The sequence below is a fragment of the Coregonus clupeaformis genome, chromosome 17, assembly GCF_020615455.1.
Source record: "Coregonus clupeaformis isolate EN_2021a chromosome 17, ASM2061545v1, whole genome shotgun sequence".
Classification (NCBI taxonomy): Eukaryota; Metazoa; Chordata; class Actinopteri; order Salmoniformes; family Salmonidae; genus Coregonus; species Coregonus clupeaformis.
Window position 1 is genome coordinate 51,655,806 of NC_059208.1, and position 23,397 is coordinate 51,679,202.

General features: G+C 46.5%; 1 pseudogene; it reads right to left on the minus strand.

The window, feature by feature from the left end:
* Positions 1 to 773: 773 nt before the first annotated feature.
* On the minus strand, positions 774 to 22,470 carry LOC121560749 (annotated as a pseudogene).
* Positions 22,471 to 23,397: the final 927 nt, after the last annotated feature.

Genomic DNA, 23,397 nt, shown 5'->3' on the forward strand with positions numbered 1-23,397 from the left:
ACCACCCACCCACCCATCAGAATATCACCCATACATCCCCAGATAGGGGCTTCATCATAGCATCTTTCTTCACATGCTAAGTACTTCAGTGTTTGTCCAGAGGAAGTAGTCCCGTCTATGCTTGAAAGGGTCAAGTCTAGTCCGATGGATGTTTTACTTCTTACGCCGGACAGCTGTTTTGATCTTGCGTCTAGCGATTGAGTTCTGTCCTGCAGGGGCTGCAGTGAAGGTGGTGCTCTTCGTTGACCTGTAGTAGGGGATAAGACATCAACACACAATTCAAACTTAGCGTACGCACATCCAATAACTTGCAGACGTTTGGTACAAAAAGGCATCCATTTTTTAAAAATTATTATTTTACATTTTAGTCATTTAGCAGACGCTCTTAACCAGAGCGACTTATAGTTATTGAGTGCATAAAAGTTTTCATACTGGCCCCGGGGAATCAAACCCACAACCCTGGCATTGCAAGTGCCATGCTCTACCAACTGAGCAACACAGGGCCCATATATATATATATATATATATATAACACACACACACACAATGACTTGGGACTAATAACAACCACTAAACCAGGGGATGCAACAATTCTGAGAGCATATGAATACCAATGTATTTATATAGGGACAGGTGAATTTGGGCCAATCCTTATCAGGAGTTGGAGCTATTGGACTCACCCAATAAAGGTAGGGGCCGCTGCGAAAGTTAAAGCCACCTCCAGGTGCACTGGGTTGGGGTGCCATGGAGGGCGTGGCAGAAGGGGCGGGGGGACCCTCCTGGTGCCCCTCCGAAAGCAAACACCCCTGTGCTGTTACTGGAGGTGCCGAATGCACTGTTTCCTCCGAACTGGAAACCTCCACCTGGTAAAACCATGGACACCAGGTGAATCATTGAAGTTGAATCTTTAACGTTGCGTGATAGGATGATTCAAAAGCCATCACACTAATCAGACTGAGTAGTAAAATGTATTTTCTGAATATCATATCAATCTTAAATGATTCTTGTTTTTTATTATCTTCAGAATGTATTCATACTCCTTGACTTACTCCACATTTTGTTGTGTTACAGGCCGAATTCAAAATATATTTATCTCACTCATCTACACACCCCATAATGACAAAGTGAAAATATGTTGAAATATTTTAGCAAATTTATTGAAAAGGAAATACAGAAATCTCTCATTTACATAAGTATTCACATTCCTGAGTCAATACTTTGTAGAAGCACATTTGGCAGCGTTTACAGCTGTCTTTCTGGGTAAGTCTCTAAGAGCTTTGTAACCCTGGATTGTGCAACATTTGCACATTATTCTTTTTAAAATTCTTCAAGCTCTGTCAAGTTGGTTGTTGATCATTGCTAGACAGCCATTTTCAAGTCTTGCATAGATTTTCAAGCTGATTTAATTCAAACCTGTAACTTGGCCACTCAAGAACATTCACTGTCGTCTTGGTAAGGAATTCCAGCGTATATTTGGCCTTGTGTTTTAGGTTATTGTCCTGCTGAAAGGTGAATTTGTCTCCCAGTGTCTGTTGGAAAGCAGACCAGGTTATCCTCTAGGATTTAGCCTTTGCTTAGCTCTATTTAGTTTCTTTTTATCCAAAAAAGCTCCTTAGTCCTTGCCAATGACAAGCATACCCATAACATGATGCAGCCGCCACCATGCTTGAAAATATGATGAGTGGTAGTGATGTGTTGTGTTTGCCCCAAACATAACGCTTTGTATTTAGGACAAAGTTAATTTCTTTGCCATATTTTTTGCAGTTTTACTTTAGTGCCTTATTGCAAACAGGATGCATGTTTTGGAATATTTGTATTATGTACAGGCTTCCTTCTTTTCACTCTGCCATTTAGATTAGTATTGTGGAGTAACTACAATGTCGTTGATCCATCCTCAGTTTTCTCCTATCACAGCCATTAAACTGTGTAACTGTTTTAGTCCCCATTGGCCTCCTTGTGAAATCCCTGAGCAGTTTCCTTCTTCTCCGGCAACTGAGTTAGGAAGGACGCCTGTATCTTTGTAGTGACTGGGTGTATTAATACACCATCCAGTCTAATGAATAACTTCACCATGCTCAAAGGGATATTCAATGTCAGCTTTTTTATTTTTACCCATCTACCAATAGGTGCCCTTCTTCACGAAGCATTTGAAAACCTCCCTGGTCTCTGTAGTTGAATATGTTTGAAATTCACTGCTTGACTGATGGACCTTACATATATGTGTGGGGTTTGTATGTGTGGGGGTATAGTGATTCAAAAATCATGTTAAACACTATTATTGCACACAGAGCATGCAATTTATTATGTGACTTGTTAAGCACATTTTTACTCCTCAACTTATTTTAGGCTTGCCATAACAAAGGGCTTGAATACTTATTGACTCATGACATTTCAGCTTTCCATTTTTAATTAATTTGTAAACATTTCGAAAAACATAATTCCACTTTGACATTATGGGGTAGTGTGTGTAGGCCAGTGACACAAAATAAAAATGTAATCCATTTTAAATTCAGGCTGTAACAACAAAATGTGGAAAAAGTCATGGGGTGTGACTACTTTCTAAATGCACTGTACATACACAAAATAACCCCAGATAAAGTGACAGTAGAAACCCACCTGGTGTGGCGGGGGTGGATGAGCCAAAAGCGGGCGTGGAGTTGGCTTGCTGGCCGAACACAGGGACAGAGTGCTGGGAGGCTGTGGCAGAGAAGGGGGACGGTGCTGGAGAACCAAACGCAGGGGCATTGGGCTGGGAGGTACCCTGACCAAAGGTAGGAGCTTGTCCCGACCCAAAGCCAGTGGAGGAGGCAGGGCTGAATACAAACGGAGCATGGGCTGCTGATGGAGCTGGAGAGAGAGAGAGAAGTTAAAATAGCGCTGATTACATTTCAACCAACTACAAACAAGAGCGCTAAAGCGGCAAAACATCTTGGGTCAACTATTGGTCAATGTGGCCAACAGCTTCACTTATTAGATAAAGAGAAGTTTGCAGAAAAACCACAACGCTATCAATTCACATTAGTAGAATAGTGCAGCGGCAACAGTCAGGGGTGAAAAATAAAAAAGAATCCTTGAAAATAAGTCCTAAAAGTAGCCAACCTGTAGATGAGGCAGTGGAGGGCGCTGCCGCTCCAAAAAGTGAAGGAGGGAGCAGCAGTGTTAGGTCCAGACCCAAACAGGAAGGGGCTGAGCCGGGCCAGGGTTCAGGGAGGCTGCAGAGGCAGGCAGGCTGTCCTGGTTCGGCCCAAACAAGAAGGACTTGGCTGGGGTGGCCTCACTGGAGGCACTCTGCCCGAACAGGTAGGTACTGGGGGGCCGGGATAGGGGCTGGGGTAGTGGTGCTCAGGGGCCCAAACAGACTGGGGGCAGTGGTGGTGGAAGAAGAGGTGGTGGTTGCCATGAACCCAAACGCTGGCTTTGAGGCTGTAGCATCTGCAAGAAAAACAACAAAAAGGACTGAATGAAGTGAAGAATGATTGGTTTAAGTGTAGACAGCGTGTTCATTCATTACAAACACATACATTTGAATAGTGGAGGAAAAAAGAATAATCAAAAAAAAATATTCATAATTTTACAGTAGAACATCCATTTATAGAATTATAGTAGAACATCCATTTATAGAATTGACAAATACAAAATTGGTTAATAATAACATTAACTATTGCAGCGTATCCCTCCCACCTGTAGAGCTTTGCCCAAAGCTGAATGAGGGCTTAGGGGCTTTTGCTGCTGGGGTCTCGCTGTCGTCTGCCAGCTTCCCAAAGGCGAAGGTAGGTGCTTTGGGCTGGTCTGCAGATGGATCTAGCATACTGAAGGAAAAGCCTCCAGGGGGAGCCGATTCCTCCGCCTCTTTACTTGCAGCACTGAATAGGAACCCAGACCTCATAGAGGCCTCCTTCTCGTCAGGCTTCCCAAAGGTGAAAGGGTCCTGGTCTTTCTCTTGCGATTCCCCGAATATGCTGCCCCCTAGTGGTGTGGCCAGGGCAGGAGGCTCGGCCTCAGCCAGCTTCCCAAACATATGAGCTGCTGCTGTTTCTGTAGAAGCTCCACTGTCGTTCTCTGTAGAGACAGGAAGGCTTAAAGTAGAGGAGGTGGTTGTGGTTGCCGGTTTTGATAGTCCAAAGGAGAACCCTCCGTCCGAGGGTTTGCTCTCCGTGCTAACAGCTGCTGCAGTGCCGAACGAGATCCCACCGCTGACGCCAAATTTGAACCCGGCACCCATACTCAGGGCTTCATCCTTCTTCCCCTCGGCCGCTGCAGGGGTGGAAGCAGCAGCAGCTCCAAATCTGAAACCCTCTGTGGAGCTGCTGAATTTGAAGCCTGCAGAGCTGCTGGTGTCTGTCGAGGTGGTGTCTGATGAGCCAGCTGCACCGAATTTGAAGCCCCCTGAAGAGGAGGAGTCAGAGAGGGTGCCGCCGAATTTAAAGCCCCCCTGAAGAGGAGGAGTCAGAGAGGTTGCCGCCGAATTTGAAGCCCCCAGAAGCAGAGGCTGAGTCCGATGACGCCCCCAAGCCAAACTTGAAACCCCCTGAGCCGGTGTCAGACAAGGACTGGATACCAAACGACGAGGAACCGAACGCTGAAAGAGACAGAGGATCACATTAATTAACTACTTCAGAATTCTGTATTAAAAAAACTAAACTGTTATCATGAATTTCCTTATCTTAGTTCAGGCTTCACATCTCTCCTCACTAATATCAAAAGATCTTGCTACAATGACAAAGCCCTCTAACGAAGCCTCTATAATACAGAAAGATGGCAGTTGACAGCTGTACGTACCTTTGGGCTCTACTTTAACCCCAGGCTTGTGGGTCTGACAGGCCACACATGCCTGGTCTGCTCCCTTGTTCTGAACACAGCACACGTCACACTCCCACGCTCCCTCTGGCTTCTTGAACTGGGCCCCAAAGCCTAGTAGAGGAGTGGTGCTGACAGGGGCGGGAGTTAGAGATGGAGGCGCTGCCGTCGCTCCTGTTAGGAAGATGATATGAGCGATAAGCAAAAATGTAAACATACATTTGCACCAGATTTCCTTTAAAATACTTTCTTGAAGATCTTTTGATGCAAAATGAACAGTCGGTCAAGATAGCAGTATGGAGACAACAAATTATCTCAACAGGCAACTTCATGAGAAAAAACACCTATAAGCAAGAAAAAGAAAACCCACCAGGTTGTTCTCTCTTCTCATTAGCTGGCTTAGTGCTCATACAGGAAACACACTTGATGTCCTGCGCCTTGTTCTGCACCATGCACACGTCACACTCCCACGCACCCTCCGGCTTCTTAAACTTGTCCCCGAAGCCCAGGAGGGGGGCAGCAGCGGGCAGAGTCTTAGCCTCCGAGAAGGCAGGCAGAGTCAGTGTGGCCTTAACTCCAGTCCCAGGCTTGGCTGTCTCACAGGCCACACATTTGACCACTTGAGGCTTGTTCTGAACCAGACAAGTGTCACAGTCCCAGCTTCCCGCAGGCTTTGTGAACAGGGCTCCAAAACCAGCAGCAGCAGTAGTGGTGGTGGTGGAACCCTCCAGCCCGGACAACGTTGTGAAGGGTTTACTGTCGGTCTTTGCTAAAGAAGAATTTGGTCGTGGGGTAATACAGGCCACACACTTTGTGTCAGTGGGTTTGTTCTGCACCATGCAGACATCACAGTCCCAGGAGCCTGTAGGCACTTTGAACAAGTCCCCAAGGGAGGGGGCGGTGGACAGGGCTGGGGTCTCCTGGGGGCTTTGGGGACAGGGGAGGTCTGAGTAACAGGAACGGCAAACCCTATGGGAAAGAAGAGCTAGGGTTAAAAACCACCCTAAAACCAGATAGAAATATAAAGACACTATTTGAAAATACACTAATTTAAACCCACCATTAAAAAGAGACACATAACACTGTCATGACAGATTACATAAACAGTCATGACAGATCACATGTAGTCCCCTGTAGCTCAGTTGGTAGAGCATGGCGCTTGCAACTCCAGGGTTGTGGGTTCGTTTCCCACGGGGGCCAGTATGAAAACGTATGCACTCACTTAACTGTACGTCGCTCTGGATAAGAGCGTCTGCTAAATGACAAAAAAATTTTTTTTGAAATAAACAGTCATGACAGATCACATAAACAGTCATGACAGCTGATGGCAGATGACTTGTAAGTCTTATAATAGAGATCAGGTCAAGCGTTACTAGAAACGTCAAGATTCTGTATTAATATTTCCGTCATTCTCACCAGGTCCTTTGAGGAGGTCCAGCACACTGCCCTGTTTCAACACCTTGGCTGGTTTAAACGGCCCTTCTAACTCCTCCATGCTCTCACTGGCAGCGTGCTTCACTACAGAGACACCAATGGAAACAACAGAAGAACCATTAGCTATGAAATTGGTTTCCCTTTACATCAAGGCTTGGATCTTGTTCTTATCCAGGAGGTGATCCACGCTTACCTGCTGCCACTACTGGGGTGGCCATCTTCCCGTTGGATAGTGACAGACCCGTTTTCACTACAGGTGCACTGAATGTAAACCCAGACTAAGAGACAGAAGATGGTCAACATCAGTCAGTGCAGTGATCTCACCATTGTGGAATGTCAAAACAGAAACAACGATATTCTGCGGGGGTAACACTCATCACAGCAGGCATACTCAAGCTGCGGTAAAGCTGTGGGACTTACAGATGGGGAGAAGGACGGTGGGCTAGCAGCAGTTGTCATGACAATAGGGGAGGAGAAGGTGAAAGGTGTGGAGGGAGGGGTAGAGGGGGCTGTAGTCGGTGGCACCTGAAAGAAAGACAGACTTCATGGTCATTAGGATGGACACTAAACACATTTGGATACATTCAAATAAAAACAACTGAAGATATCAAAAGTCAATGGCTACGTCCCAAATGGCACCCTTTTTCCATAAATAGTGCATTACTTTTAACCAGGGCCCTATGGGGCCAAAAGTAGAGCACTATAAAGGGGAATAGGGTGTCCTATGGGACACAGTCAAATGGAGCTGGACGGACCTCGTTAGTGACGGGCTCCTCCAGGACAGGAGTGGAGGTGGCAGTGGCAGTGGGCTTGGTGGTGGAGAAGCTAAAGCTGGGCAGACTGATGGAGGTGTTGATAAGTAGAGAGATGGCCGGCAGGGCCGGTAGCTCAGCAATCTGAAGAGAGGAGTCAGAGTGTAGAAAACAGTTAACAGTACTATACATGAACCAGAATATCTCTACTACACATAGCGGCGTATGGCAATAATTTCCTTGCACAATTAGACAATTATTGTTTCAACCCGACCCCCCCACCCCCATTTCCAGCCCTGCTCAGAAACATTTCAGAACTAACCAATCATTTATTGCCTGGATCCCAAACTTCTCGCCAGACAGAATAGGAGAAGGGATCAGAGAGAATAAGAGATGAGCACCCACCTCGTCTTCAGGTCGTTTGGACGAGGGTCGTGTGCTGGTCCTCTCCCTCTTCACCTTCCCTCCTCCTGACCCTGTGCTTCTGGCTGCAGGAGTGCTGGACAGAGGGTAGGTGGGCAGACTGCTGCTTGTGCTTTGAGAAGGACCTGCCACTGCTTCAGGAATCAGAGGGGATTGTCTTGTGGGCTGGAGATGGTGGAGCAAAGGTTAAAGGTTAAACATGAAGCAAAACAAGTCTGGTTCTATGGACTGGCTGTACATTTGGAAAGCAACTCTTGAATGAAACAACCTTCACATCTACCCAACTACAGCCAACCCAACGGTCTATGGACGGGGTTTAAAAGAATCAGCCCGGTGTGTAGTCGCAGTTGGTAGGGCTGGGCGATACTGCCAAAAAATCATATCTCGATTTTTTCAAACTTGTGGGTGATGCACAATATACAGTATAAATATACTTTATTTTTATCTCTAAATAAGCTTTGTTTACATTTACATTTTAGTCATTTAGCAGACGCTCTTATCCAGAGTGACATACAGTTAGTGAGTGCATACATTATTATTTTATTTTTTTCATACTGGCCCCCCCATGGGAATCGAACCCACAACCCTGGCATTGCAAACGCCATCCCTGCCGGCCATTCCCTCCCCTACCCTGGACGACGCTGGGCCAATTGTGCGCCGCCCCATGGGTCTCCCGGTCGCGGCCGGCTACGACAGAGCCTGGATTCGAACCAGGATCTATAGTGGAGGCGCAGTGGTCTAAGGTCAATACACACTGCAACTCAAACAGTCAGGAATAATCTAATGAATTCAGGGCTTGTAAAATTATCCCTATTTATTTATTTTATCAAAATAGTTTAACCTGCATTTTTTTTTTTTTTGGCAAATCACTGATCTGGCTTTCAAGTATGTCTATGAAAATGCAATTTTTGTTTAAAAAAAAAAACCAGAGCCAAAATTAACACAGGTCTCATAAACAATCTATCAAACACAAGCCCACCTGCTAGTGAGTAGAGAGCTAATCTTTATAACCAACTTGGAGTGGCCTACCTGGATAAGATTATTATTATTGCTCAGAATGAGAATGTCACGAGAATTTTGTTATCTCAATGGTTGAAGTCAACTACTTCTCAAGCTTTGAATAATTCCCAGAGGTTGTTTAATTCATTATTAACTATTAATGTCTCCCGAGTGGCGCAGTGGTCTAAGGCACTGCATCGCAGTGCTAGCTGTGCCACTAGAGATCCTGGTTCGAATCCAGGCTCTGTCGTAGCCGGCCGTGACCGGGAGACCCATGGGGCGGCGCATAATTGGCCCTGCGTCGTCCAGGGTAGGGGAGGGAATGGCCGGCAGGGATGTAGCTCAGTTGGTAGAGCATGGTGTTTGCCACGCCAGGGTTGTGGGTTCAATTCCCACGGGGGGGCCAGTATGAAAAATAAAATAATAATGTATGCACTAACTGTAAGTTGCTCTGGATAAGAGCATCTGCTAAAATGTAAACTAGAGAATTAAAGTCCAATTTCTGCAATGAATCAGTTTCTTTATTCATGAGAGCTCTGGCCTCTCAAGTTCAGAGCCCATCCTTTATACACACACGTCAGACGAAAATCCCACCCACTTTAGGCGGGCTGTATTTTTCCACTGTACACATATTTGTTATCTCAATTCTGCAACATGTTTCATAATCTTCTCAGAGCCTAACAGTTTCTCCCCTCCCTGAGTTGGGAGGCCTATTTCCCATTATTGGTTTCACAGTTGTCACAAGTTGTCTGTCCTAACTCCTACTTATATTGCTAAATTGTAACACAACATCATAACCTTAACTTGTCCTACGCACACACATTACTAGATTATAGTCTTATTATTCTAATACATTTCACACCGTTATATAGTTTCAGGGTGGAATACTTTTAGTCACTACTTTTAACATTTAAATTCTTCTATCAGAGAAAGAGTTGCAAATTCCTTATATAAAAAGTGTATTTTCATGCTCATTGCACACTTATAAAATACAGACTAGCCAGCTGGCGCAAAAGTCTGTGGTCCTCTGTAGCTCAGCTGGTAGAGCACGGTGCTTGTAACGCCAAGGTAGTGGGTTCGATCCCCGGGACCACCCATACACAAAAAAAATTTATGCACGCATGACTGTACGTCGCTTTGGATAAAAGCATCTGCTAAATGGCATATTTGTTATGATTTAACTGGATAGAACCCAAATGCAGACAAGTACACCAAGCCAGAGAAGTTTTAACAGGTTTATTATAATGTTCAATAGTCCAGGTTTCCAATAAATGGGGAAGAGCAAGTCCAGGTTACAGTGAGGGTACAGATCCAGGTCAGGGCAGGTGTGGTACCGTAATGTCCTAGTGTCCGTGGGGAGTCCAAAGGAGAGGTCCGATAGTGGAGAGCAGGATGGTGGTGGCAGGAGTGAAGCGGAGGCAGGAGTCAGGCTCCAAATATCTGTGGCACAGGAGAAAAAGTAAATAAACAGTCCAAAAACACAAGAGCGAAAACAGACAGGTTGAGTCGGCAGCGAGACTAACATGGTTGTCTTGACTATGATCTGACGATGAGTGGCAAGTTTGACCGGGTCTTAAAGGGCTGAGGTGATTATGGTGAATGAGCTGCAGCTGGAACCCTGACTCCCGCACACCAGACTTCACTCCTGCAATCAAGGACAAACAGAGGGGAGGGGAAGAGCAGAGAGAGAGCTACCTAGCAGCAGTAGGCCTAACAGTACCCCCCCCTCTACGGACGCCACCTGGCGGCCGACAGGGTTTATCGGGATGTAACCGATGAAATTCACGGACCAGAGCAGGATCCACAATGAAGCTCCTGGGCACCCAGGAACGTTCCTCAGGACCATAACCCTCCCAATCCACCAGGTAATGGAAACCACGACCCCGGCGGCGAACATCCAGAAGTCGCCGGACAGTGTAGACAGGACCCCCACCCACGATCCGGGGCGGAGGAGGGGGACGAGAGGGCGGGCACAGAGGGCTGACAGACACAGGCTTGATCTGGGATACATGAAAAGTGGAATGAACCCGTAGGGGAGGCAGGAAGCTGTAGCTTAACCGCGCAGGGGTTAACAATAGACAGTATCTTGAACGGTCCTATAAAACGCGGCGCCATCTTCTTAGATTCTACTTTCAATGGAAGATCACGTGACTTAAGCCATACCTCTTGACCAGGAGAGTAACCGGGAGCCTGGGACCGGTGACGGTTGGCTTGCCTCTGCATGTATGACGAAGCTCGGGACAGAGCTACCCTGGCCTTCCTCCAGACCTTGAAGCAGCGGCGCATGTGGGACTGCACCGAGGGTACCGCCAGTTCCCTCTCTTGAGAAGGGAACAGGGGAGGTTGATAACCCAGAGCACACAGAAAGGGAGACAAACCAGAGGAAGCGTTAGTCAAGGTGTTATGAGCATATTCCACCCAGGGGAGCATGGAGCTCCAAGACCCAGGGTTAGACCCTGTGACACAGCGGAGAGCGGTCTCCATCTCCTGGTTCGCTCTCTCGGCTTGCCCGTTGGTCTGGGGGGTGATATCCAGAGGACAGGCTGGATGTGATGCCCAAAGCTTTACAGAAAGCTTTCCATACCTGGGAGACAAACTGGGGACCCCTGTCGGAGACAATATCAGTGGGCAGACCATGAGAGCGGAACACATGTTCAACCAAAATATCAGCCGTCTCTCTGGCAGTGGGCAGTTTAGGTAGGGCCAAAAATGAGCAAACTTAGAAAAACGATCAATCACAGTAAGAATGACAGTCTTTCCAGACGAGGGGGGAAGTCCAGTGACAAAATCCAAAGCAATGTGGGACCAGGGCCGACTGGGTATTGGCAGAGGTCGTAGATGACCAGCGCTGGCCTGGGTGGAGTTCTTACTTCGTGCACAGACCGTACAAGCAGCAATGAAGGCTCGAGTGTCCGCCTCCATCCTGGGCCACCAGAACTTCCGTCGCACAAAGTCAAGGGTCCGAGTAACTCCAGGGTGACAGGTAAGGGGAGACGAGTGAGCCCACTGAAGTACCTGGGAGCGAACAGACTCAGGGACAAACAACCGGTTAGGAGGACCGCTCCCAGGGTCAGCTTGATGATGTTGAGCCTGTCTAACAATCCCTTCGATGTCACATGTAATGGCCGCAATACTGCAGGTAGGAGGCAAGATGGGTTCAGGGTTACTACCAGTATCAACAGCAGAATGAACACGAGACAGGGCGTCAGGCTTGACGTTGCGTGACCCAGGACGGTAAGACAGAGAAAAATTGAATCTCCCAAAAAATAGTGCCCACCTGGCTTGACGGGGATTGAGCTGCTTAGCTGACTGGATGTATGCCAGATTCTTGTGATCCGTCCAAACGATGAAGGGTTGTTCCGCCCCCTCCAACCAATGCCGCCACTCCTCGAGAGCCAGCTTAACGGCGAGCAGTTCACGATTGCCAACATCATAATTCCTCTCTGCCTGAGAAAGCTTCCGTGAAAGAAAAGCACAGGGATGCAGTTTGTTATCTTCAGGAAAACGTTGTGACAAAACCGCACCTACCCCAGTGTCAGATGCATCCACCTCCACGACAAACTGGCGGTCTGGGTCCGGCTGCATCAGAATGGGAGCCGAGGCGAAGCGATGTTTCAGTTCTTCGAACGCTGATTCGGCCCCTTCATTCCAAGCGAACGGTAGTGAGATGGAGGTGAGAGCGGTGAGTGGTGCCGCAATGCGGCTGTAGTCCTTGATGAACCTCCTGTAGAAGTTCGCAAACCCCAGGAATCGTTGAAGTTGCTTGCGGGTGGAGGGGGCTGGCCAGTCCGTGACTGCAGAGATCTTAGCTGGGTCCATCCGCAACTCCCCCTGAGCGATTATGTAACCCAAAAAGAGGTCTCAGACACATGAAATTCACATTTCTCCATCTTCACAAATAGTTTGTTCTCCAACAACCTTTGCAACACCTGGCGCACATGTAGTTCATGTTCCTGGGAGGACTCTGAGAAAATCAGGATATCATCCAGATAGACAAAAACAAAACGATTCAACATGTCCCGAAGGACATCATTCACGAGTGCCTGAAAAACAGCAGGGGCATTAGACAAACCAAAAGGCATGACCAGATACTCAAAATGTCCCAAGGGTGTGTTGAAGGCAGTCTTCCATTCATCACCTTTACGAATGCGCACCAGGTGATACGCATTTCGTAGATCAAGTTTCGTAAAGATGGTAGCACCATGAAGGAGGGGAAAAGCAGAATTAATCAAAGGCAGAGAATACTTGTTCTTAATGGTGATATTGTTAAGTCCACAGTAATCAATACAGGGTCTGAGGGTCTTATCCTTCTTAGCAACAAAAAAGAATCCTGCTCCTACAGGTGACGAGGAAGGACGCATAATACCTGCCGCCAAGGAGTCCCGAATGTAGTTCTCCATAGCCTCCGTCTCCGGCCGGGAGAGATTGTACAGGCGACTGCTGGGGAGCGGGGCTCCTGGCTGGAGGTCAATGGCGCAGTCATAAGGCCGGTGAGGAGGAAGAGAAGTAGCTCTGTGTTTGCAGAAAACGGATGCCAGGTCATGATACGCGTCAGGAACAGCAGAAAGATCCATGGACTCCAGTGGAGGTTGAGGCACAGTACTGGCAGGAGTCTGAGCAGAACACAAACAATTCACATGACAAAAAGTGCTCCATGAAACAATGCTACCTGTCACCCAATCAATGTGTGGATTGTGTCTTATGAGCCAGGGGGATACCAAGGACCAGGGGGGTCTGTGGGCAGTCGATAATATGGAATTGAATGTTCTCCTGATGATTTCCCCGACACTCTAAGACACACAGGAACAGTCTGATGGGTAATACGGGTCAACAATTGTCCATTTAGACCCTTAGCCTGCAGCGGACAGTCCATAGGAACAGTCTCCAAATCCATCTGTTGAGCCCACTCTCTATCCAAAAAGCTTTCGTCGGCACCAGAGTCAATCAGCGCACTAACCGAGAAATTCTGAGACTGCCACTGGAGGGATGCCTGGAGCAGAATGCGGGGAGAAGAGGAAGAATCCGCTGCTCGGCTCACCAAAACTTCTCCCATTAATGATGAGCCGGGCCTTTTCCCGGACGAACTGGGCAGGAAGGAACGAAATGACCAGCTTCTCCACAATACAGGCAGACCCGAGCCTGAATACGACGTGCACGCTCCTCTGAGGACAACCGTGCACCGACCCACCTCCATGGCTTCGGGTTCAGTGCTCCTCGTATCGACTCGGGAAGACACGGCTTTCTCCGTAGGGAAGATGCAGGGAGGAGTTTGTTGATGACAGACACTCCTCTCCCGGCGGCGCTCCCGAATCCGATTATCCAACCTGATAGTGAGTGAAATAAGATTATCCAGCGTAGGCGATTCATCATATGACACCAATTCATCCTTTAAAGTCTCAGACAAAGCATTGATGAACACTCCTTGTAATGCCTCGTCATTCCAACCACTCACTGCTGCTAAAGTCCGAAACTCCACTGCCATCTCCGCCACACTACGAACCCCCTGCCGAAGAGAAAACAACCGTTTCGCAGCCTCCTTGCCTCGTACGGGGTGGTCAAAAACCTTCCTCATCTCCGTGGTGAAGGCCACGTAAACGTTGCAAATGTCCGACTGACTCTCCCAGACCGCGGATCCCCAGGCACGAGCGGAACCGCTAGTAGAGTTGATAAGGTAGGCAATACGGGCTCTTTCTGAGGCGTAGGTGAGGGGCTGTTGTTCAAACACTAACGAGCATTGAGTCAAAAACTCGCCACAGGTTCCCATGTTCCCGTCATAGCGCTCTGGAGCAGGAACAAAAGGCTCTCTGATCTGGGCTGAAGGGGTAGTAAGGGCAGACACTTGATTGGTGAGTAATTGAACCTGATTAAGCAGCACCTGACTGTCCTCAGCAATCGTCTTAAACAGGGTATCATGTCGGCCAAGTAAAATGCCCTGATTGGCTATGGCAGTCCAAATTTGAGTGCACTCTGGGGTGGTATCCGAGCTACTGTCTGCTGGGTTCATGTTGGTCAGATCATACTGTTATGATTTAACTGGATAGAACCCAAATGCAGACAAGTACACCAAGCCAGAGAAGTTTTAACAGGTTTATTATAATGTTCAATAGTCCAGGTTTCCAATAAATGGGGAAGAGCAAGTCCAGGTTACAGTGAGGGTACAGATCCAGGTCAGGGCAGGTGTGGTACCGTAATGTCCTAGTGTCCGTGGGGAGTCCAAAGGAGAGGTCCGATAGTGGAGAGCAGGATGGTGGTGGCAGGAGTGAAGCGGAGGCAGGAGTCAGGTTCCAAATATCTGTGGCACAGGAGAAAAAGTAAATAAACAGTCCAAAAAACACAAGAGCGAAAACAGACAGGTTGAGTCGGCAGCGAGACTAACATGGTTGTCTTGACTATGATCTGACGATGAGTGGCAAGTTTGACCGGGTCTTAAAGGGCTGAGGTGATTATGGTGAATGAGCTGCAGCTGGAACCCTGACTCCCGCACACCAGACTTCACTCCTGCAATCAAGGACAAACAGAGGGGAGGGGAAGAGCAGAGAGAGAGCTACCTAGCAGCAGTAGGCCTAACAATATTATTATTATTATAAAATGCTGCTAGCGGTACGTGGTACCGCGCGCGACAAACTGAGCATTCATTTCCCACAATCATGTTCATTGATGCTCTCGTTTTAGTAGGGCCTGCTCTGTTATACATGTCGGGGGTGGAGACACAAAAAGGGTCGTTAGAAAGGTTCAGTTCTCGTCCATTATAGTAAAATAATGTCTAAGTGTTTCGGTCTCCATATGACCGATTCTGTTGAACCAAACCTCAAATGCAAATAGCGTGTTTAAACTGCCTGTTGTCAGAGGAAGAAGTTATATTTTGTCGTGATGAGTGGCAGGGGCTTGGAGTCTGTGTGCGAGTGGGAAGGTGCAAAGTGCACACAGCAAAGAAGGAGACGAGACCAAAAAAGACATAGAACGCTCATAAAAACAAACCAATAATTATTGTGATACGGGCATTCAGAACATTAATTCAAATTAATTGAATTAACTTGATATATGGCCCAGCCCTAGTTGCTGGACATCGTAGTTGGTCCCGATTCAACATGCAGAAACATCTATGGACAGTTAGTCGGAGTTGGGGGAAGACTTCAACACATCATCGATAGTTAGCTGTCTGTAGTTGTATGGATGCGTAGAAGCCATTAGCTGACTAATGTGGAGGTGGGGGTCCTCACCGTGTCTCTGGGGGTTCGGGTTAGGCACCCGGGGATCAGAGAGGGCCTGAAGGACATTGAGCGGTTCCCAGACACCGACGCTGATGCTGGGATCACCAGCCTCTGGACTGGTGGGAGGGGAGAGTCCAGCTGTAGGGGAACACAGAAAAGTCAGATAAATACTCAAAACAACATGTCCCATGTACACACGCATACAAAAATTTAAAACGCTCAAATTTTATTCTCAGCTCTCCAATCCATATATGGCCATTATCAACAGCTGGGTTAATCTGGTCAAATAAAACCCCAGAGGTTTGAATATAATTGCATGTGCCAAATCTTCATCGTACCAAAGTGTTTGCATGTCCTTGAACACATCATCCGTTTGAAACCTGACCAGAACCCTGTGCGCCAGCATCCTTACCGTGTGCCTGAGAGGCTGGTGGTATCCCTCAAGGAAAAGGTCCACACCATAATATAGATGGATGTTGTCGAACCATCGTCAAGAGAATGGAGCAGCCCCATTGTCATCCACCCTAAAGAAGGATGGCTCTTTGCGTGTCTGCATGGACTTCCGTAAGGTGAATGCCATCTCCCAGTTTGATGCCTACCCCATGTCCCACATTGACGACTTACTGAAGAGAATAGGTGGAGCTCATCACATCACCACGTTGGATCTCTGCAAAGGGTACTGGCAGGTGCCCCTGGACGAACAGTCCAAGGCCTACACTGCCTTCCAGATGCTGATGGGCCTGTTCCAGTTCAAGGTTATGCAGTTTGGGCTTCATGAGGCCCCTGCGACTTTCCAGAGGCTCATGGACAAGGTCCTCCAGGACTGTGACGATTGCTGTGCTGCCTAGTTGGATGACGTGGTGATCTACAGCCACTCCTGGGAGGAGCACATACAGGGTCTTAGCAGAGTCCTGGGGAAGATCCATGATGCAAGCCTCAGGCTTAACCTCCTGAAGTGTGAGTGGGTAAAACAGGAGACATAGTACCTAGGTTGCCAGCTGGGTAAAAGTAAAGTTCGGCCTCAGGTGGAAAAAGTGGAGTCCTTTAGGAACAGCCCTGAACGCAGAACCAAGACACAGGTGAAGTCTTTCCTAGGTCTGGCAGGGTGGTACCGGAGATTCATTCCCCAGTTCTCCACCATCGCAGTTCCCCTGATCAACCTCACCTCAAAAAGGTGGCAAGCAACCCTGTGAAGTGGACTGAGGAGTGTGAGGAAGCGTTCATGACGCTGAAAAAACACCTGTGCTCATCCCGTTCTCCAGAGCCCTGATTTTCAGAAGAGGTTTCGTACAGGTGGACGCGTCAGCTGTGGGAATTGGAGCTCTACTGCCCCAAGGGGAGCCATGAGAGGAGCTCCCAGTGCTGTACCTGAGTCGGAAGCACTTGCCCAGGGAAACCAGGTATTCAACCATGGAGAAGGAGTGTCTGGCTATAAAGTGAGCACTAGACAGCCTCCGGTACTACCTTCTTTCCCAGGTTTGAAATGCCATAATGTCAGCTGTCAGTGTCAAGAGATATTGTATTGGGTTTTTGAAGATAAACACTAGCTGGGCAATATGGACCAAAATCCATATCCCGATAAATTGACTGAATTACCACAATAACTAGAACGATACGTTTATAACAATGTGCACCAGGTATTTTTTTAAATATTACCCTTAAAATTACTACTACTACTTTAGCCCTTTTCGCACAAGACTATTATTACTAGAGAACGTTGGTTATGTAATTATTACTCAAGAATGTCCGTTATTCCAGAGGACGATTCGGACAGGATTAGTTTTTCCAAACTGCCCCCTGTAATTCTTACCTTTCTTTCAATAAATTGACAGTTATGACGGAAGCCTGGAGGTTTTTTTTCTAGGTGATAACAGGGCTACACTGATAACTCGAGCTTGGTTCCCAAATGTCTAAACCATACCAAACCATCTTTGGTATAGTGTCGCCATAATATTTCAAATGAGGAAGTGTGCTCATAATCATTTGAATATTTTAGCGATCCGCAGTACGTCCCTAAATGCTCCCCCAGCCTTCACACATTTCTCTCAAAACACAGGGATGTCGATTCACACGGGACTAGTATTATCAGAGGACCTTGGAGTTCGCCAAAAAACAGTAGGTTATTCTGGCTGGAATTGTTACTCTCCTGCCATTTAAGCATTACTGACATGGCAGATTCGGCCGGGACTAAAACCACAGATGTGGTGTTTTGTGCTCGTGCACATACATTACCCGACCTCCCACAGCAAAGTAATCCCGTCCGAATAGGGCTTTTGACTGTGGTCGCTATCAATTGTCCCATTCACAATCACCCATATTAACAAACGTATTTAATTTCAAACCTTTCTCTAGAAGGGTCCTATAGGTTATTTATCGTAATGAACGATATCAGCAAAATGTCCACGATAAAGGGTCGGTGTCTCTTACAAACACTTACCCGTTTTTTGGGCCTGGAAATGTGAACGGTCTAGAGTGCTGCCATCCAGGGACTGCAGGACATAAGAGAAAGAAATGTGAGCTAAGTAACAATGACGACCATTGAGAATTTAAAAAAAGAGAAATTCATAACACATACTGTTGACAAGGGAGAGGACACTGTAGAGGGGATTCTCTTGGCATCCTGTTAAACACAAACAAACAAATGATGCATTTGTTAACATAAATAACTTTCTACAGAGACATTTCCCATAGCTTGATAGCCATGTTGACACCACAGGAGGTTGGTGGTACCTTAATTGGGGAGGACGGGCTCGTGGTAATGACTGGAGCGGAGTAGGTGGAAAGGTATCAACAACATCAAACACATGGTTTCCATGGTTTCCATGTGTTTGATGCCATTCCATTCGCTCCATCCAGCCATTATTATGAGCCGTTCTCCCCACAGCAGCCTCCACTGGTTGAAATGTATACATTATTTCCTTGTGCGGATTCACCACTTCAAATGGCTTCTCCAGAAATAAAGAAATGCAGGCCTAACAGCTGACACTAATACTATATACACAGAGGATCTATACAACACATCTCTATCAGACGGTTCTGTAGCCATTGTGCCAAGCTGAAATGGCCCCTGTTCATGCGAATCTGAGGGTTCCATATTTAATTCAACGTAAACAACTTTATTGGTACGCACAGCGAGGGGGCTGGACATGCGCTCCAGGGACTGTAGGATGCGTCGGGCGGTAGCGCTGGTCACCCCACAGGGCTGAGCCCCAGCAGGCTTGGCCTTGATCTGTCTCCGCAATGGAGCCTAGAGGGGAAAATACACATCCATCAATAACATTCTATTTACATAGAGAAGCACTTTTTACAAACCCAATTACCACAAAGTGATTAACGGCAAACATGGTTTGAATGAATGCCAAGTTAATGAAATAGCACTGGTGGAAATGCAGAGCATCAAACAGCTCAGGGGTTGTGTTTCCACGGAAAAAAATGATAAAATACATAAGATATCTTGCTGTGTTTTGTAAATGCCGATCTAAAAATGCTTCTTACTGTAATTTCTGCCCAGAATCAGACTAATTTTGTGCTTCAGTTGCACTTCTCCACTCGGATGAGAATTCACAAACGGGCGTTCTATCAGCAGACAGCGCTCTGACTGATGTGGAGCTACTTTTCTCAGTGTAGCCAGTCTACTTTTCTCAGTGTAGCCAGTCTACTTTTCTCTGGTAAAATGCAAGATTAACTTCAAGCAAAACATTAGGAATAGTAGCTGGCTACATTCTTTCTATGATAAACATTAGAAATGGTTTTTGCAAAAATGCTCATTTACTGGTGTGGCTGCTAGCCAAATAGTGTTGCACTTCTGCTGTCATCCAATGAAAATCAAGCTATTGTCTGCCAAATGTGTTGCACTAATGTATTTTCTCTTATGGAAAACTATAGATGCATGCTGCTGATCACTCAATTGAGGCAACAACAAAAAAACACACTTGCCTTTCAATATAAAAACGCAAGTGAAATGGTTTAAAATGCAGATTTCTGAACTCTGCAGCTGCATTTCCCCTGACTAACATAATATCTACTATCTGTTATTATTCAGCACAGGGCATCACAGCTCTATTTCCCCTGACTAACATCATATCTACTATCTGTTTGAAATGAAATTGTTGGTGCTGGCAGCCCAGAATATAGCTTTTTTTTTGGGGGAATCAATAGGGAAACACTTGTGAGTTGTAGTGGAGTGGGGAGCTTACCTGGTAAGGTGTGGCTGTGCGTGAGCGGCCTGTTCTAACAGCAGCCGCTCCCCCGTAGGTAGTCTTCCCTGGGTAGAAGGGGGAATCCCCCAACTGACTGGAGTTCAGCACTGAACTGTTCAACGTAGACTAGCGGAGAAGAAAAACATGGAGGCCGAATATCAAACACAATCATAATGCAGCACCAGCAAGTTTCCAAGCCACGTGTATGTATGCATGCATGCAGGTTTTCCTGTAAAGAATTTGGGTAAATTATTAGCTGTCATTATTGCAACTGGTCGAAGTAAATCAATTTAACATCGGTAGCAAAGCGAGTAGAGTTTGCGGACTCTAGACTGGCACTCACAGTGGAGGACTGACTTGACTGACTGACACTCACAGTGGAGGAAGTCCCAAAGACAGACAGGTTGAACGCAGGCTTTTTGAGACTGGACTGGGACTGCTGGGGCCCAGAGTGGGTCCGGTCCATCTCCGGAGACCAGAGCTGGGGTAGCGACGTGGTCTTAAAGTTCGGTACATCTGGGGACAGAGAAGAGACATTTTTGTGTGATTAATCAAACTTGTGTCATGCATCTATGTAACAAAGGACTGAATTTCAGCAATACTGTCTACGCATACTAAAATGTTATATTCAAAATTTGGGAAATTATTTCCCACAGCCACTTCCTACCATTAAAATATATTCTGCTGACTCTAGACCTCAACAGGATTGCTCGTGGCCAAAATGTGATTGAGTACTTTCCACACACACAATCCACAAAACACACTACCTTTTTCTGATGCGCGTGATGAGAAGCCGCTGGTGGTGGAGATGTTGTCGTCCTCGTGCTGGGAGCTGTTGTCCTTGATCTCTTTGACCAGGGTGAAGCTGGACGAGGCCCCAGCGAAGGGGCCCCCGGAGAAAGGGGCGGAGGAGGTGGAGGGCTCGGAGAACAGGGAGCTGGGGCCCCGCAGGGTTCGGGGAGGCGTCCAGGGAGGGGAAGTGGAGGTGGGTGCGGTTGAGGGGGGGCCTCAACAGAACATCCTGGAAGTTCAGGGATGCCCTGCTTGTCGAAGGCTCTGGAGGTTAAGATGGGTTGAAATGACTAGGGTTAAGATGGGTTGATCCATATTTTGAGCTTCAAAATTGCACTGAGGTCCCAAGGCAAGTTCAAATACTGGAATTAGGCTAAACAATCCAAAAACAAAGGATTAAATATCTAAAAATATAATACAGCACCAATGGGCTAGATCTCTGCCATATGTCATAAATATATCTGATATACTGTATATTATACCATATCTGCTCACCTGTATTGCTGCTACCGGGCTCTGCAGAGTCCCGTCCATCAGGAAGGGGGTCTACCTCCTCGCTGTCATTAGGGGAGGGGCCTGGCTATTCGGCTCCTCCCCCACCATGGCCCCTCCCCCTTCTGCAGCCTCCCGTTCCTGAAGTATTTCTGCAGCCAAGAAGGAACGATGCTCTTGACTGTGTCTGTCACTCGACTAATCAGGCCTGACTGCTGCTCGTGAACAGAAAGAGGAGAGAAGGGTGGAGATAATAGAGGAGGGAGAGAGAAATGGGAAGGAGGGAGACTTTTAGGACAATAGGTTGATATTTAAATGAGAAAATAAAACCGTGATGATGAACATCTGTTTGGTGAACGTCTACTGTTACAGTATCTAGCAAACTACACATTTATTCAGGGCAACAAACTACAAAAAAAGGCAAACACACTGATGATGAATATGTTACTAGGTATTGAACGAGACCGCAGTGGGTGCACAGCAAAGTAATTCCTCTCAAAGCCCTACTCAAAAGCTCTCAGTAGCTATGTTTCCATTAACTTGTCCAGTGATTTTTAGTCGACATTTACAAAGTTTGCATTGAAAATAGATGGGACAATTGCCTGCTACGGTGGGTTTCCATTTAATGGTATTGTGTAGATAGAAACAGTGGTGTAAGTGTTTCCATTACCCATTTAGGCAAATTGACATTAATAAATTGGCGACAGCCTGTATGCCCTCCCACCTATCTGTCTCAGGTAGCCTGCAAAAGCCAGCATGGATATAATCCAAGTAATATATTGGTCGTTTGCCATTGCCTAATATAGACTGGATCTGCTGTTTTGTCAGAACAACTGCTAGATTTGAGATTTCCCCTTTAGAACGTGAGGTGTGCAAGGGTGTATTCCTATAAACTGAAAAGAGAGCCGAAGTATTCCTCTAAAAGGGCTGGGGTAACAACCAATGGCTAGCCACACTGTTACCTTACCTGAGTGGAAGCATATCCACGTGTAAAGTGAAGGTCCTGGTTGATCTGATAGGCTGAGGCCCTCTGCAGCTTTGATCTATTGGTGACCAGATTGTTGTTGAATGACCAATCAGGTTGGGTGTACCTCAGGCCAGGCTTCAGAAAGCTTGGTTTCATGCCTGGAGAGGAATTATTAGAGGATATATACTGAACAAAAATATAAACACAACATGCAACAATTTCAATTATTTGACTGAGTTACAGTTCATATAAGGAAATCAGTTAATTGAAATAAATTCATTAGGCCCTAATCTATGGATTTCCACCCACTGGGCAGCCAGGCCTCGCCAATCAGAATGAGTTTCCCCCACAAAAAATTACTTCATTACAGACAGAAATAATCCTGTTTCATCAGCTGTCCGGGTGGCTGGTCTCAGATGATCCTGCAGGTGAAGAAGCCGGATGTGGAGGTCATGGGCTGGCGTGGTTACACGTGGTCTGCGGTTGTGAGGCCAGTTGGTTGTGCAGCCAAATTCTCTAAAACGACATTTACATTTTAGAGTGGCCTTTTTTGTGCACAAAATTGGAGAGAAATAAGATTTATATGCGTATGGAACATTTCTGGGATCTTTTATTTCAGCTCATGGAACCAACACTTTACATGTTGAGTTTATATTTTTGTTCAGTGTTGTCTTGCATTTTTCAAATTCTACCAAATGGACAATTATTGACTTACATTTTAGTCATTTAGCAGACGCTCTTATCCAGAGCGACTTAGTGAGTGCATACATTTTCATACTGGCCCCCTGTGGGAATCGAACACACAACCCTGCCGTTGCAAACGCCATGCTCTACCAACGGAGCTACACGGGACCTAAAAAAAAAGCTAAAAGGGTGTCATTTTTGTGCAATTTGGACCAACACTGGCTTCTTAATGTCCACTTCTTAGAGTAAAATAATACATTTTTCAGATTTCACAGTCAGTGCCTAAAATGATATTAAGCCTTTACTAACAGGAGAATGCATTAAACCACTTCCAAAATACATCACTTACCACATGATGAATTCAAAAGGATGAAAATGACAGAAGCATATAGCAAAGAGCTTGAACCTTCAGCAGCTTATTAGCAAACATTAAAAGTGAAATGTGGGAAATTTCAGAACTCTTCAGAATCACTTGGAATCCTCCTTTGGAGCTTTACAGTCTGTGACAAAACAACAATTTCTGACATCCCAAGTGAGCCAGTAAACATATTGTATAATGTTAAACAGAATGTTGCACCGTCACTACCACAGAGTACAATGTTTGCATTTGTACTGGCCAACTGTGTCAATGTAAGTAACACATGCGG